The 15197-nt window shown below is 41.0% G+C and overlaps 1 long non-coding RNA gene and 1 pseudogene across 1 annotated transcript in view; one reads left to right on the top strand and one right to left on the bottom strand.

Annotated features, from left to right (window-relative positions):
• Positions 1-15197, bottom strand: part of LOC112820987 (uncharacterized) — a 61866-nt gene that overhangs the window by 3578 nt on the left and 43091 nt on the right. The window contains exon 9 of the long non-coding RNA XR_012379712.1: positions 6579-6728. This is a non-coding gene — a long non-coding RNA (uncharacterized lncRNA). The remainder of the gene's footprint in view (positions 1-6578; positions 6729-15197) is intronic.
• LOC141373536 (small ubiquitin-related modifier 2 pseudogene) lies at positions 2222-5526 on the top strand (annotated as a pseudogene).

Below are 15197 nucleotides of genomic sequence, written 5' to 3'. Positions count from 1 at the left end.
AAGTGGAGAAAAGGAACAGAAAAAAAAAAAGATTTTTACAAATTAATAAAAGTTAAAACCGAGCTGTTTAAATGGTGCTGTTTTTACCTGCCTGTTCTTGTCCGAAAGTGGCACATTCCCAAGAAGAGGAAGGTTCTACTTGGTTCCTTAAATTGCCAAAAGCCCCAGCCCAGATTTTCCCCCCTACCCCAGTATTCTTGCAACATTATTTCCCAGTTGGTTGATGCCAAGGCAAAAAGACATCCTTTTAGTGGTTAGAGAGGATCAGTTACTTAAACAATTTCATATCAGTGTTGTATTTATAGTTTTGCAATAAAACAACCTTCAGGGGAAAAAAAGTGTCAGTCAAAAATAATGAAGTGCTTTTTGGTTTGCTTTGTTTTTAGTTTTTCTTAGGTTATGTTGGGCTTTCCACTCTTTATTTCATTGTCTTAATGTTATTTTAAGACTAAACCCTATGGTCCTGGAATTGCGTAGATTGTCCATATGAGCTTATGTGTGATACAGAACAAAACTTAAATTTTTTGGGGGGGGGAGTTTCTTTATTTTAATTATATGTTTAACATAAGAGGTGTATGAAAGAGCTCCAAAATCTGTAAGAGGCTAAATGGCAGGGTTGTTCTAGCTTCTAACCATAAAGAATGTTTAGGGCCAACTAAAATGATTGCAAGAGAAAAAACAAAGAGTGTGGGAGGATATACCCCAAAGTGTTAAAAAGTAATTGCCTCTAGGAAATAAAATTGAGTGGTGGAAGGCAAGGGTAGAGAGAGATACAGGGGATTTCACTTTTATATTATTTTAGTATCATAAATGTGTTTTAATTTTTAAAAACCATTAATGATGCAAAAACAAAAAATATGTTGCACACACTCACCCACAAATTGTATCTGTAGAGACTGGTTTAAAATATCATGCTCATTAAATAATTGTTTTACCAAGCTTGGCATGATTGTTATCTTTCACCTAAGACTTTCCAGACTTACAGACCTCAGAAAAGAATCGAGCAATTAATAGTCCTGTAAATTCTTGGCAAGAGTTTATGCAAATGAAATCTATCCTGTGAGGATCACCAAACATGCCTCACTTAGGGGGAGGTGGACGCATGAGTGAGTGAATGAATGTGGATGCAAGTTATTGTTGATAGCTCTAATGGGGACATTCGTGACAAGCAGAGAAAAGAGAACAAGTGTGGGCTGAAGAGTTAAGTTTTTCCAATGCCAACCTAAGATTTATGCCATGAAGTGGGGCTTGAGATTGTAGAACTGATTCAAAATTTCTTTCTACGTGCTAGAGCTTCACCACATTTACTGGATGTTGGGCAAACCTTAGAAATGATAACTGATAATTTTCATCTGTCCACCATAACTATACACTTTTTCCCCACAAGGAATTCATAGCAGCTTCTCACAAAATTGAAATTCTGCAGGGAAATACTTTAAAATAGCAATGTTATAGTGGAAAGCAGCCAATCAGGGAAATTCAACTCTCAAAATGAATAACACAGGAAGTTCTCTACTTGCAAATAAAATATTTCCAAAAGGTCATTTGTAAGTCAGCTGTTTGAAATCAGGAACAATGCTATAAATGATGGTTAGATTGCCAGCCCCCAAAACATGTAGAATGCTGATCCCAACCTGCCTGTGCTAAAACCACATTGATGACAATCTTATTTAAGGTTTTGAATCAGACAGGTCTGTAATTGAATATTGTCCATTATAAGCATCTGTGAGTTGATGTTGCAACCTAAATGCAAATTATAGCAACACCATTCTGACTTTCAAAGAGCTGACTTACAAATGCCCTCGGAGATATATTTTATTACCCCCATTTTTTCAGACCAAAAAAATGAGTCTCAGAAGTATACAATTAGAATGTAGGACAATCAGGGTTTGAACCCATGTTAGTCTGCATCTGAGGGTCAAGTTCTTTTCACTGCACCAGTTTACCTCTTATTCTCATTGGGATTTTTGTTGTGGAGATCTTTGAATGCCAGGCTGAGACATCTATCAACAATGTAGTTTTAGCAGCAAGCGATATGATCAAAGTGTTGTCACAGAAAAATTAACCTGTGGGCGGATAAACTGGAGGAGGCATCGAAAGTGGGGAATGCAGTTAGGAGGCTGTTGCAGGGGAGGGAGGTCAGAAAGGTCCAAGAAGAAAAGAGCGTGAAGGGAAACAACAACACATGAATGAACAACAAAGAAAACCCTCACAGACCTGGATGACTGCCTCAGAAGCTGAAGGAGAGGAAGAGGTAAAGGAGAGTTTTGAGGTGCAGTTCCTAGTGATGGAGAAAATGATGTCAGCATTAAATGCAAATGGCAACTTTAAGAAATGAGGTGATTATAGAAAATAAAATACAGTGATTAATTGCCGTATCTCATTGGCCTGCATCAGAATTCCTTTCCTTCTGTGGGAAGCTGAGGGGAATTAGAGGTCATTTTTGTCATGACTTAGACCAATTGGAAGCCCCAGCTCAGCTTTTTAAATTGGGGGGAATAACACAAAAACTAGCAGTTAAGTATCACACTGGAAGTTAGGTTGAGAAACTGAAGTCCAGCACTGATTGTGGGGGAGGGGGAAGATGGGGGGACAGCCAGCTCCAGGGCAGCGTCCTCAACAGACTCCTCCTGTGGGGTGAACTTGGCTGTGCTCTCCGTGCTCCAGACTGCCTGGGTTCCTGCCCGTTTTCCATGCTTGGTCCTCTGGCTTCCCTGTCTACCCAGTGAGCCACTTGATATCCTCCCAGTGAATTCATTTTCTGTGTGACTTAGCCAGAGTGGGTTTCTGTTGTTTGCAGTTGAGAACCCTGAGTGGTACAAACACTTTTAAACACATTGTGCTAGCATCATGCTCAGATGCCCAGATGGAAGCTTCCCGCACACAGTTTGAAATGTGGGACTAGGGTTTAGGAGAGGGCTGGGTCCGGGAATATAGATTTAGGATTTTTCTAAATAGAGCCAAAGATGCAAGCCATGAGAAATCATCAGGGGAGAAGATTTAAGAGACAGAGAAAAAAAATAAGCAAAGTGTTGGACTTGAGGGACCACCAATATTTACTTAGGAGGCAAGAGAATGAGTCGGAAGAAGTAACAGTTGTAGGAAACAAACAAAACAGTGCCATATTGGGACACCTCAGTGGCTCAGTCGATTAAGCGTCTGCCTTCGGCTCAGGTCATGACCCCGGGGTCCTGGGATCGAGTCCCACATCAGGTTCCCTACTCAGTGGGGAGCCTGCTTCTCCCTCTGCCTCTCTGTTTCTCATGAATAAAATTTTTTTAAAAATCTAAATAAATAAATAAACAAAAACAAACAAACAAAAAACAACCTAGTGCCATATCACAGAACCCAAAGGAGCTGAGGCTTTAAAAAATGACAGATATCAGATGATATTAAATACTAGAGTCCAAGGAACAGAATTGAGAAAGGGGCACTAGACACAGTGATCAGAAGGTCACTGGTCTTTAGAGAGCTGTTTTATCATGATGGTGGGAAGGATATCAGGTTGTAGGGGGAGAAAGACTAAGAGGGTGGTGTGAAAGCAGAAAGAGAAAATACGGGTTAACGTTTAAAGAAGTTTGGCAGGATTTTGTCTGTCTTGTTCACTGCTGTTATTTCGAGCTCCTAGGAAAGTACCTCGTATATGGAAAGTGCTCAATAAATATTTGTTGAGTGAACAAAAAAGAGCAGAAGATTAACTTGAGCTGAAGAATGGTAAAGGGGCACATTTCTAGAATTGGGGGTACCTTACCAAGTCTTCTCTCTTCCTTCCTCCTTCAGCTGGAGAACCTGATTTCCTAGACTCTCCAGTAGTTACCTACTAGTTGCTTCCTCCCCACCCCACACTACTATCCCCCTTACCCACTATTCACTTTGTTTGTACTGCAAGCTAATATAATGACCATTCCTTAGATAACAATTTATCATCCATATTAATTTCTTATTGTCCTCAAAAAATAATACTTCTTGGACTAATTTATGTCCCACTCAGAGGCAAGTCCAATATTACTCATCCATATTTATTTTCATACCACAGTAGAACCTCAACAAGCTGTTGTAGATGACCTGATAAAACTAAGCCTGATTAACTAGAAACTTAATATCAGGTATACTATCAGATGATACCGCAGTTGCACATTTTTAGATATTCACTACTCTATGATCCTTTAAAACACCAGAATTGAAATCTAGTAACCAAATGACCAAATATAGTATCAAAACATCGTAAAGAAATCTCATAAAAGCCTACAGGTAAAATGGCCTCTGATTTAAATAACAATAAACATAAAATATAAGATTTATTTTATTTTAAATTTTTCTCTCTCCAGATGTCAGAAGTCTATGAGTAAAGAACAGGTATTTAAAAAAATAGGGGCACCTGGGTGGCTCAGTTGGTTGAGCATCCAACTCTTGATTTCTGCTCGGATCATGATCTCAGTGGTGGGACCGAGTCCTCCATTGGGCTCTGCACTGGGAGTAGAGCCTGCTTAAGATTCTCTCTCTCTCTCTCTCCTTCTCCCTTTGCTCCTCCCCCAGCCCTGCTCTCTCTCACTCTCTCTCAATAAATGAGTAAATAAATAAATAAAAATAAAAGTTTAAAAAATAGGTGCGCTCGTTCGGTGCGGACCCGGTACCTCTTTTGTGAAGCGGCCGCTGAGGAGACTCTGGCGCTCGCTACGGCCGACGAAAAGCCCAAGGAAGGAGTCAAGACTGAGAACAACAATCATATTAATTTGAAGGTGGCGGGGCAGGATGGTTCTGTGGTGCAGTTTAAGATTAAGAGACATACACCACTTAGTAAACTAATGAAAGCCTATTGTGAACGACAGGGTTTGTCAATGAGGCAGATCAGATTCCGATTTGATGGGCAGCCATCAATGAAACAGACACACCTGCCAGTTGGAAATGGAGGATGAAGATACAATCGATGTGTTCCAGCAGCAGACAGGAGGTGTCTACTAAAAAGGGAACCTGCTACTTTACTCCAGAACTCTGTTCCTCCAGACCAAGAAGACATTCTCAATTAGAAAGCTGCAATTTGGTTCCACCACATCCTGACTACTACAGTATAGTTTTCTCTATTCCTTCATTTTCCCCTTCCCCATTCCTTTATTGTACATAAAGTAACTGTATATGTGCACAAGCATATTGCATTTTTTTTTAACTAAATGGCCAATGGTATGTTTTGATCGACATCAAATGGAGATGGGATGGGGGAAAATACTGCTTCTGTGAAAATACCCCCTCTCTCCATTAGTGGCATGCTCAGTCAGCTCTTATCTTTATATTCTAGTAAGTTATTTTGCTCTCAGTGTTTAACAAAAAAAGAACAACATAAAAATCCTTGCATACCTTGCTCGATTGGAGAATTTTAATGTTTTTCATTTATCATTGTAAAACCAAGGACAAATTTATAACTTTTTTGTACGTAGCTGTTACATGTAGAGCAATCTGTCTTTAAGTAGGGATAAATTACTCTAAAAGAAATGAATCCTAGATAGTTTTCCCTTCAAGGCAAGCGTCTTGTTGTTTAAATAAACTTCTTGTTTAAAATGAAAAAAAAGTTTAAAAAATAAATTATAGGGGCGCCTGGCTGGCTCAGTCAGTGGAGCATGCACTCTTGATCTCGGGGTTGTAAATTCAAGCCCTATGTTGGGTATAGAGATTACTTACAAAAAATAAAATCCTAAAAAACAAACAAACAAACAAATAAATAAAAATTGTAACTAGAAATGTAAGAAGTCTAAGTGGTTCTTAAGTACAATGAAACACTTGGGCTATAATAATAAGATTAAAGGCCTGAAGGTTTCCCACCCTGAGTGTATGGTTCTTCATGGGAGTAATTAAAGCACATAAAGACTTTCCAATGTACTTAAGAAGCAGTTTCCTTTTTGCCTGCAGACTTTAGGGAGGTAGTCTTTGAGTACCTTTTATAGGTCCATCAGAGGAGTAAGCTATATGGGTGTTACTGTATTAATTTGCCTTTAGGCAGTCAGAAATTATTTTTGGAGAAAGACAGGAAGAAATATAAAATTATTTGCTTTTAATCATGTCATTCCCTTTAGTTTCTTTTCTTGATAATTTCATGTGCATGTGCTTGCAAACAGAAGTCATGGGTGTGCACGTCTGTGGGCCCTCATGTAGGTGGTCAGGAAGCTTTTTGGATCTTTCCTCATCCTCCTTCTAGTCTGAAGCTTGGCTTTGCCCACACTGAGTGCTTGATCAAGGTATGAATGGTCTGTAATAGCAGAGCGTTTCCAGTTGCATAGGCCAATCATGGTCATCATTAATGTCCTCCTAGCACAGGAGGGGTTCTTCATTCTTGGGTACTTGGGGGCCTGCACTTAACTGAATGGTCATTTCCAGATAAGGCCTCCATAGCCATGTCCCCTCAATGTAAACTGTGAAGGCTGAAGTTTTGGGAGAATCTATGAATCTGGTAGTCTATGAATGAAAATGATATGAGATTACCTCAGACCTAAAACTTTCATTTCAAAATGGCAGCATTTTTGCACCAGCCTGTGTGGCAAGATGTGGCCCAGGTACACACAGTCCATGGCATAAGATGGGCCACTCACCAAAGCAAGAAGCCATTACTATGGAAGCGCCCCCAGGGAGCTTCCCAGGACCAAGGGTGTGGGGAAGCCATCTTCTCGTCAGTGTGGAGCACTTGCCAGTCCCAGTCATCCAGGATTTTGCAGAAAACCAGGCTCACCAAGTTGGCCCAACTGCAGGTCAAGCAACATAGGCAAAACTAAGGACAGGAGCAGACATTTCACAGAGGAAGAAATACAAATCACCAATAATTCTGTATAAGAACAAGAATATTTGATACCATCTGCCAGAAATCAAACTGGGAAAAATTTTTTTTAATTTTATTTATTTATTTATTTATTTATTTATTCATGAGAGTCAGAGGGGGAGGGGGGGGCAGAAGGAGAAGCAGGCTCCCCGCCGAGCAGGGAGCCTGATGCAGAACTCAATCCCAGGACCCTGGGATCATGACCTGAGCCGAAGGCAGGTGCTTAACCATCTGAGCCACCCAGGTGCCCCGGGAAAATTTTTTTTTTAAATACTATTTAGCATAGATGAAGAGGCAGGTAAACAGGTAGTCTTATTTACCGCTAATAGATGTGTAAGATGGTTAACATTTCTGGAGAGCATGTTAGTAGTATTTATCCAAAGCCCTAAAATGTGATTTACCTTTAACTTAGCAACTTCACTTCTAAGAATGAGCCCCAAAGAAATAATCAGAGCTATTGAGGTATCTACCAAGAAGTCTCCTCACAATTTTATTTTTTTAATGGTGCAAAATAAAAAGCAACCTGCTACAAGAAAAGAAGAGGTTACAAAATAATCCTGTATGACCTCAGGATTATAAAAGAGATGACTGTATGTATATAAATCTATGGATAAAAGATTGGAAAAATAGCTACAAGAATGTTAACAGTGGCCATCTTTGAATTCTGGGATTATGGGTAATTTTTATTTTATTCTTTGTACTTTTTTCTCTCTATATAGTACACATGCATTAATTTGGTAGTCAGCAACAGTTTTGTTAAAAACAAAAGGAAATGTACAGCATTCCAAGAACTAGCCCAGGTTCATTTATGATTTAATTACAATTCAGGAGATACAACTAACCTTCTTGCTTAGTTTTCCTATCTGTTCGGTGGAGGAGTTGTGGTGTCAAGTGTTTAAGGTGCAGAACAGAGTTCTAGTGTACTTCCAGAGAGCTACTTCCCATGAATTCATGAAGTCAGAGAAATTGAACAGCTTGCATAGATATCTTCTTTGACCCACACTTCCCTATTTGAGAGCAGGATCACCAACAAGGTAGATGTTCCCTCATAGACTGTGCTCTATATGTTCCTGCCCACCTGGGGTGCCGGGAACTCTGAGCTGCTCATGGTTATCCTTAAATTGAGGGGTGTACTTAAGGGAGAGCCAGGAGAGTTCATGGGAGCACATCATTTGTGATGTTTCTCTCAAATCTATGACATCAGATCCTCTCTGAAACCCTTCACGTTCTCACAGACAACATCAGATCAATCAATCTGGTCCTGTAAGTGATCTCATGCCTCAGTCACATTTTCCCACCAATATTCCCCATAATTATATTTAAAGTCTTGGTCACTGTAAGTATATTATGTGAGACCTATTAGGCATTTCCCTAGAGCCAGAATACCTACAGGGGTAAACTTGAGAAAATTGAACACAAGGTTTTTCCTCAATCATGTCACCAGAAGATGGATTATTTCACATTGCCTTCAAAGTAGAAAGGGGAGAATGAGGAATAAACCCCCTTTAAGGAATCCAGTGAGTTCTCTCTGTAAGAAATATTGATGTTTCCTCACAGCTAACCCTGCTAAAGAAAGACTATTGTGAAAATAAAGAAAAGCAATTCTTTTGACATGGAAATTGAGACATATTTTCTTGGTGAAATCCCTTGGTAACAAGCGACTGCCTTCTTGTGTCTGTGTCTGTCATGTTCAGCATCTTTAAATGAACACAGCTAATCCTCTGAATATGCAAGTTGCCCTAGGAAGAATGTAGTGAAATGGACACTCATACAATTCTGGGGGTATGGGGGCATGGTGGTTATGAAGTCCTTCTGGGTATGATCTTTCCAATGGGCAATTTGTCAATCTCTATCAAAAGCCTAAAACCATTTAAGACATTTGCCACAGAAAATACAGTTCTGAGAACTTAGTGTGAGAAATAATTTTTTTTTAAGTAGGCTCAACTCCCAGCATAGAGCCCAGTGCAAGACTTGAACTCACAACCCTGAGATCAACAGTCAGACACTTAACCAACTGAGCCACCCAGGTGCCCCAGAATTAATTTTTTAATATGCAAAAAGACAACATAAGAATGTTCACTGCAGTGTTATTTACAAAAGTGAAAAACTAAAAAAAAGTCCAGTAATTGGAATTAGTTAAAAAAAGCATGGAATAATCACACCATAGGGCACTAAGAGGCCATTATTTATTATATACTTACTATGTTCTTGAATAATATTTAAGGATACTAAGAAAGCCTCATGATATAAAGTGAAAAAGTATGTACTATAAACCCAATGTAGATATATAATATACACACATGCATACACACAACACACATTTGTTTTATATATCTATAGAGAGAGAGAGAGAGAGAGTGAAAGGGAGATAGTCTCCAGATTTCCCAGCCTTATTAGATTGCTTCTCTTCACATATACTGATTCTACTCTCCATCTCATATGACTGCAGCAAGTCCAGTCCTCTTTCCACGTATTTCTGAGATCTCCAGAAAGTGTTTACATATTCCACCATGTATGCTGGTTTCTGCTGGTCACCTGCTCTAGGACTCTTCCCCAATCACCCGTGGACATCTCATAATGGCTTTTCCAGCTGGCCATCACCCTCTAATCTACCTTACCATGAAATGTGAAAACCTTCTTTCTATTACCCAAGACACGGCGAACATAAGCCTGCAGTTTCAACAAACTCTGTGAAGTCTTGAGGATTGCATAAGGGAATTACAGTGCAGAGAAAGAAAACTTAAAAGTGGATATCAGATATCATGTTTCTAAAGTTCCTTTGTAGAACCCCTTCCAGGGGCTCCTTCTGAGCAGTCCCTCCCCTTAGCTCTCAGCCTGCCATGGCCCTGGAGCTTCCCCACCCTCCTGGATGGGGCTCTCCTCTGGTACTCTTGACCCAAGTCCTGGGGCCCCATCTTCTTTTTTCTTTTTTTAAAGATTTTATTTATTTATTTGAGAGAGAGAGAGAGAGAGAGAGCACAAATGGGGAGGAGAGGGAGAAATAGGCTCCCCACGGAACAGGGAGCCTGACTCGGGGCTTGATCCCAGGACCCTGGGATCATGACCTGAGCTGAAGGCAGATGTTTAACCGACTGAGCCACCCAGGCGCTGGGGCCCCAACTTCTTCTTTCTTTTTTTTTTTAATTTAGTTTTTATTTTTAAAAAAGATTTTATTTATTTATTTATTTGCGAGAGAGAGAGAGAGAGAGAGAGAGAGAGAGAGAGAGCGCGAGAGCGCGCGCAGGGGGAGGAGCATAGGGAGAGGGAGAAGCAAACTCCACACTGAGTGCAGAGACTGATTTTGTCAAACTTTATTGGACTTCTTCAAAACTGAGTGTACTCTGTTACTTTGGGAATTTGGCATTTTTGTTACCAAATAAAATACATTTTTTAAAAGTAATCTCTATACCCAACATGGGGCTCAAACTCACAACTCTGAGATCAAGAGTTGCATGCCCTACCAATTGAGCCAACCAGGCAACTCTAAAATACATTGTTGATAGCAAATTCTCACAGTCATTTGTTTTAAAACATCACAGAACACCGCATTATCATATCTTGATTTCAGTGAAAAAGAATAGCAGTTTTGAGATTTCAGGTTCTTGATTTTTTAAGAGATAGAGCATGCGGGGGGGAGAGGAAGGGAGAGAGAGAGAGAGAAAGAGAGAACCTCAAGCAGGCCCCATGCCCAGCTCGGAGGCTGATGGCGGCTCGATCCTACAACCCCAAGATCATGACCTGAGCTGAAATCAAGAGTCAGATGCTTAATTGAGCCACCCAGGCACCCCTCCCACTTCTTATTTCTGACCATCAACAGAGGACATGAGACATTGCAACAATCCGGACAGAGGTATACTATCCCCAGTAAAAAACGGCTTTGTGTTTGTGTGTGTGTGTGTGTATGTGTGTGTGTGGTTTTAAAGATGTTATTATTTGAGCGGGGCAACCATCATCACTATCTAATTCTGGAGCATTCTTTTTTTAAAGATTTTATTTATTTATTTGACACACAGAGAGAGACAGCGAGAGAGGGAACACAAGCAGGGGGAGTGGGAGAGGGAGAAGCAGGCCTCCTGCTGAGCAGGGAGCCCGATGCAGGGCTTACTCCTGTTGCTTCTAGTTTAGACCTTCCCGATTCCTCAGTCCCCTTTATTTTGGCTCACTTTTGCCTGGCTTTTTGATAGTGCTTTAGTTTGGCTTTTTTTTTTTGGCTACAAGTATCAGGCACTCATTCCAGTTAGCTCAAGTATGTTAAGAAAAATACATGATAAGATAATGGGAGTTTTCAGAAACCCAAGATCAGGAACCAGAATGGGCTGGCTTCAGAGAAACCAGTGCTAAAAGCTAGTCCTCAGTTTGAGGAGGTACTACAGGCCTCACCCATAGAAATTCGTAAGTGTTCACAGCATTTCATCATTAGAAACATAGGTCAGCCATATTCCTTTCTGCCCTGCCACTAACTGGTAACGTCGCTCTTTGTTTTCATGCCACCTCTCTGCGAAAGGGACTCTGATTTGCCCTTCCCTTGCCCTGGCTACAGGTCAAGGGAATCTAGCCAATTTATGGATTGACTGTCCTTGAATCAGGTGCCCACCTCTTGCCCAATCAGCTGTGAGAACAGAGAGCTGGATCACATGGTACAAAACATGACTGTTGGACCTAACTTTTTCTTTCGCAGGAACTAGGGGTTAGAGTAGTTTCCACTAGATGATACTGGTATAGGAGGGCATGGCAATTAATCTCTTTGTGTGTGGTTTGATATTTTTAATGCAAATGGATCACGTCTTTTTCAATAAGCTTCTGTCTTTGGTCTTAGCATTTCTGCCAGGATATAGTTTCCTGGATCCAATCTCCAGCTTTATGCATTGTAATTAAGGGTAAGATGAGCCCGTGGTCCCATCTTGAGGCTCAAGGACCCCCCTGTGAAAGGAACTGAATTAGGCAGAGGTGATAGAGACATTCTGTCCCCTTCAATGGTGTGATGAAGAGTAAAGGAGTAGAAAGGAGTCCCCGAGAAGGCCCTGTTTCCTGTTCCCATTAGAGCTCCCCCCATTCTCTATCTTCCACCTTATTTCCTAAAACAGCATGGGCTAGAGCCACAGCCCAAGCTCAAAGGGTACAGCAAGCTGTCTGCACTTGTCAGGTCTGCTTGCAACACGTCACCGCTGGAACAGAACAGGAAGCTCCTTGAGGCAAACTTAAGCATTGGGATGGGTAGAAAACTGGCCCTACGTACTTTCTTTCTATAAGGACAGAACTCAGAGATAGAAGTTTATTTATAAAAGGAAAATGCAGGTTTTTATTTTTTTTTAAAGATTTTTATTTATTTATTGAGAGAGAGAGAGAGAGAGAGAGAGAATGGTAGAGAGCATGAGAAGAGAGGAAGGTCAGAGGGAGAAGCAGACTCCCTGCTGAGCAGGGAACCCGATGCGGGACACGATCCTGGGACTCCAGGATCATGACCTGAGCCGAAGGCAGTAGCTTAACCAACTGAGCCACCCAGGCACCCAAAAATGCAGGTTTTAGTATGTTAGAATGAGCAATAACTTTTGAGATGAAAACTTAAACTGTTATCTTTAAAATAAGTACTTTCCAGAATATTAAATTTCAAGTGTATGTATACATATTTTTTCCTTAACAAAGCCAAAAAATTTAAAAAACCCATTCAGTTTTAGAAAATCTGCCATTTGGAAAGATATACTGATTTCTAAAGAGGGTAGGCCCATAGTTTGCCCTAATTTTATTTCTTGTTCCTCGTGGGTATTTTTTTTTTTAATAAGCTTCCTGTAGCTAATATCAAGTATGGGTTTTCCAGATTGTTTGGACATACTCCAAAAGAAATATCTCACCCATATCTTTAAGGAAAAAGGCATATAGTATCCACATGTCTGAAAGCTAAAGTAGCTTGAGGGTAGGGATGGGGGCAGTGATGGAGGACAGAGGAGGCAGGACTTCATTTTTTACTAGCAAACTTCTGACCAGACTTTCTGAACCTCAGCATTTTAGGAATTTGAGTTGGCCAAGTCAGTTGTGAAAGACTCATATGCAGCAGGAATCGGAAAAAGAAAAGATTATTTGCATGAGTTTTGCACTACCTAATTGGATACGCACTGTTCCATCACTGGGCACAACACAAACATATTTGTTTATTTTAAGGCTGTCTGCTGACCTGCATTGTGAGTTTGCTCAGCAGGCCAGCGTGGCACAGAGAGGCAGAGTCGAGAGCCCAGACCTGGGGCCTCTGAAGGCGAGTGCTGGTATCATCACTTGAAGGGCTTTCTCAACGGGGGCTGGCTATTGTCTGAACAGTCCTTAGTAAGGCCGGCTGCTGGTAATTTAAGGAGTTTCGTTGATGTAGCCATCAGGTTGTCCTTTTAGAGCACTTGGATGCTCCTCATTATATTCCGAAGAGGCTGGATTCCCACTCACAATATGGATGAAAATGTGACATGATGAGGCTCAGGGTCTTGCTGAAGTCGTGCTGCGGATTTTAGAACAGAGACGAGAGGTGCAGAGTGTGGACAGAGAGGTCAAGCGTATGAACTTGGGAGCCAGACTGTGTGGCTTGGAGTCCTAGCCCTTCTTTTCCTAGCCCTGCAGTCTTGGGTAAGTGACTTAACCTCTTTGTGCCTCGATTTCCCAATCTGTAAGATGGGGACTAAGTAGCCCCTACTTTAGAAGCACCCTAATGAGTATTAAATGAGTTACCATTTTGAAGGTGATTAGGGCATTGTGTAACAGGCAGTAAGCACTGTACATGTTTGTTAAGTAGAAGAAGTAAAATATACGGATGGCTGGTGAAGCTAGTGCTGGTTGGCTCCAGGACTCTGTATTTTCCGATGACAAAAGGCTGCATGCTAGAAAGAACCTGAATTAGAACACATCTAAATATACTACCTGGTGGTTGTACAAAGGAACACCGTCCTAACCGACTTTAAAATGCGGTATATCTCTATGTACTGCTGCGGGATAACCCCTAAGATGTATTGTCAAGGGAGAGAGAAGCTCCAGTACAACGTAGGTAGGAATAATTATGAGATCTAGCACTTATTGAGGAGTTTCTATGCAGCAGACATTGTTTTCAAAGCTTTGTATATATAGATGCGCCTAGGTGGCTCAGTAGGTTGTGTCCAACTCTTTGTTTCAGCTCAGGTTGTGATCTCAGGGTCGTGAGATTGAGCCCCACATTGGGCTCTGTCCTCAGCATGGTGTCTACTTCAGCTCTCTCTCCCTCTCCCTCTGCCCCTCCCTCCTGTGCACACACACACTCTCTCTAAAATAGATAATAAATAAGTCTTTAAAAAAACCCTTAGTATTGGGCACCTGGGTGGCTCAGTCGTTAAGCATCTGCCTTCGGCTCAGGTCATGACCCCAGGGTCCTGGGATCGAGCCCCGCATCGGGCTCCCTGCTCCGCGGGAAGCCTGCTTCTCCCTCTCCCCCTCCCCTGCTTGTGTTCCCTCTCGCGCTGTGTCTCTCTCTGTCAAATAAATAAAATCTTTAAAAAAAAAACCACTTTGTATATATTAATTCATCTCGTCTCCATACAAGGAAGGTACTGGCTTTTTCCGTATTGTGGAGATAACTGAATCTCAGAGAGGTTATGTAATTTGTCTAAGGTCATCCAGCTGGCAGGTAGATGAGCTGGGATTTGAATTCAGATGGTCTTGTTCCAGTGTCCATTTATTAATCACTATGGTAAAGTACTCTTCCAATAGCATAGGCACACAAATAAAACTATGTATGTATAAAGATAAATACATATGAAAAACAAAACAAAACAAAGTCTGGAAGAATGGACACTAACAATTAACCCCTAAAGAGAGAAGTAGGATTGAATGGGGTCAGGTGGAGACAGATGCTTAAGGACAAGGGGGACTTTCACTTTTTATTACATATACTTGCATTTTATTTAACAAACAATTGTGCACCCCAATGTTTATAGCAACAATGTCCACAATAGCCAAACTATGGAAAGAGCCCAAATGTCCATCAACAGATGAATGGATAAAGAAGATGTGGTATATATATACCATGGAATATTACTCAGCCATCAAAAAAAATGAAATCTTGCCTTTTGCAACGGTGTGGATGGAACTAGAAGGTATTATGCTAAGTGAAATAAGTCAATCAGAGAAAGACAATTGTCGTATGATCTCACTCATATGGGGAATTTAAGAAACAAAGCAGAGGATCCTAGGGGGGAGAGAGGAAAAAATAAAACAAGATGAAATCAGAGAAGGAGACAAACCATAAGAGACTTTTAATCTTAGGAAACAAACTGAGGGTTGCTGGAGGGGAGGGGAGTGGGGTAACTGGGTGATGGACATTAAGGAGGGCATGTGATGCAATGAGCACTGGGTATTATATAAGACTGATGAATCATTGGGCGCCTGG

The sequence above is a fragment of the Callorhinus ursinus genome, unplaced genomic scaffold (assembly GCF_003265705.2).
Source record: "Callorhinus ursinus isolate GAN/ISIS: 27379988/994484 unplaced genomic scaffold, GSC_fseal_2.0 scaffold10, whole genome shotgun sequence".
Taxonomy (NCBI): domain Eukaryota; kingdom Metazoa; phylum Chordata; class Mammalia; order Carnivora; family Otariidae; genus Callorhinus; species Callorhinus ursinus.
This window is presented reverse-complemented; position numbering and strand designations above follow the sequence as displayed.